The sequence below is a fragment of the Zalophus californianus genome, chromosome 1, assembly GCF_009762305.2.
Source record: "Zalophus californianus isolate mZalCal1 chromosome 1, mZalCal1.pri.v2, whole genome shotgun sequence".
In the NCBI taxonomy this organism is placed as follows: domain Eukaryota; kingdom Metazoa; phylum Chordata; class Mammalia; order Carnivora; family Otariidae; genus Zalophus; species Zalophus californianus.
Genome location: NC_045595.1, coordinates 98,424,644 through 98,427,090, shown reverse-complemented (window position 1 = coordinate 98,427,090; position 2,447 = coordinate 98,424,644). Strand labels below are relative to the sequence as shown.

The 2,447-nt window shown below is 44.7% G+C and overlaps 1 pseudogene; it reads right to left on the bottom strand.

The window, feature by feature from the left end:
• Nucleotides 1-544: 544 nt before the first annotated feature.
• Nucleotides 545-878, bottom strand: LOC113918685 (annotated as a pseudogene).
• Nucleotides 879-2,447: the final 1,569 nt, after the last annotated feature.

Below are 2,447 nucleotides of genomic sequence, written 5' to 3'. Positions count from 1 at the left end.
ATAACCTTTAATCTGCCAATTTATCCAAATTTTGAAAGTGCCACAGGGGATTTTAGGAATCCCAGCCATCAGTGAGTGGGTTACCCAGACATCCATCCTACCCGCAGGTGCTATACACTGCGGCTCAGAGGGAGGCATGTGAGAAGTTAACGCTCTCCTTACACCTGGCTTCCCTGTCTTTGCCCATCCCCTCATGTCTTCAGTCACCTATGTCACGGGACACAGGTAAGTAGATGGGATGGGTTAAACTCTGGGTTAAACTCTGACAGTAAAGCAAAGTCAGAGTGAAAGGCAAATGCTGTACCAGTCACATTCAAACACAAGCTAGTGAATGAAGAACTTTTGGTTCAAAGGGCCAAATACTCAGCATTCCTGAGAAATCTCAATCAATTCCTCATTCTGGTATTTCCACATTGTATTCTGCTGTCACAAAAACTAGGTGGGTGTACATTTTTGAGTGTAGATGTACCACTTCAAGATCTGAATGAGGAGATGAAAGAAAACATTTTGTATCTATGTATTTTTCAAAAATCTGTCCATGAAGAAGGAGCCAATTATTAGTTTCCTATAGGGGCAACATTCTCATGGAGATACTGTAAGGCCAAGTCGGTCCACTTCATTTCTTGTACTTTAACAGATTCTGTGGTGCCACCGTTGTCCTGTTCAGGTTCAGGAAGCTCATTTTATTTCTATGTGTTGCTTCTTTAGATCCCCAGGGGCAGGAACTGTAGCTTATGCTCACATAGTCTTATGGCACACAGTAGGCTTCAAAGAAATGCCAGTGGTATTGCAACATCCTCATATGGCAGCTTGGCGAGAAGACAAGCATCGTCAATCAAGTCCAAGATCCTTCCATCTCTCTGTACCTCACTGTCCATTCTCCTGCAGCTTTGATCTTGTCAGACCCGCGCCGGACCCAGCGCTGCGCCCGCTTCCACAAAGCTCCCTCTCAGCATCACGTGACTGCGCGCCATTCTCACCGATCCCGGATGTGGGTGAGCCCATTTGCTTGCGCGGAGGGGCGGAGACGCCATTTTTAAAGGGTTTGGCTTTTTTTTAGCAGCAGGGGCAGTGTCCACTATCTCTGGAAGGCACTGGGGACTGCAGCAACAGCACTGTGCTTTGAGCCCCTTGGCCTTGGCAGCCACAAAAACATCCCTGGAGCCCACGGCAAAGGGAGAAGAGGTTACAGGTCCTGAGTGCTACCCAAAAGAAATGTTTCACAAGTATACATGAGACTCCCTGCTAAAATCTCCAGGGACGGAAGCTGACGTTTCCTCCCATGTTCTCACAAAGCAGGTGGAGGTAAAAACAGACAAATTCTACTTTGTATGTTCTTGTGACTCTGTCCCTCCCATCTGCCTCCCAGCGCTACCACCATCCTGTGTGGCCTAAGGCGCTAAGAGTTATATACTTACAGTTTTGTCACTCGCTCTCCATTCCCTCTGCTGGAAACCATAGCACAACTCCCTTCAGGGGGATTACCAACTCTTCTCTCCGTTCATAAAATGATGGTGGGGTAGATTGTACCATTGGCTTGAGGTATGCACATGTGACTCGACTCAGCCTAGCCATTCAGAAAGAATGTGACTTTTTTTTTTTTTTTTTGGTGGCAATGGTTGGTTTGGGGATGGGCACACAATCCAGACAGAGTCAATAAAACTCACTGAGCTTGCTGGGAATCCTGGGGAAAGGATAATTACTCCTTTCAAATAGACTTGAATGAGGTCTGCTGCTGCTGGAAGCATCTTGTGACCACAAGGGACAGTAGTGCTTGAAAATTGAGCCAACGTTGAGAAGAGCAGAGGTGAGAAAGTGACTGGTTCTCCAGTGACACTGTTTGAACCTAGATCTGTCTTTGGATTTTTCGGTTATTAGAGGCAATGTCTTGTGTTTTTGCGTAAAACCATTTGGGTTGTTTTTCCTCTATCATTTGCAGTTAAGAAAATCAAAACAGGGAGAATCTATAAATCAAGCAAGCAGCACAGGACTGGGAACATAAAAGACATGCAAGTTCATTTTAGTTCCCCTTTTTTCCTTTCACTTGATCCTCACTGCTACTATCATATGTAATAAGTAGGAATGATGGTTTTATTTTCCTATTAAAACAGTGATAAAATTACACGCTTGATATGTTGAATGACTTGCTCAAGGTCTTCTGACTAATTAATGTTTGAGCTCAGGTTGGTGACCTTCAGATTTGGGAAATAGGAAAAGTCAACAAGATCAGTACACCAAACATAATTAATCAGATCTATTTACTGATATTGTCTCGAAGATACTTTTTAAAAATTTTTTTTAAAAGATTTGATCTATTCGTTTGAGAGAAAGAGCATGAAGGGTCAGGGAGGACTAGAAGGAGAGGGAGAAGCAGACTCCCTGCGGGGCTCGATCCCAGGACCCTGGGATCCTGGCCTGAGCCAAAGGCAGACACTTAGCCAATTGAG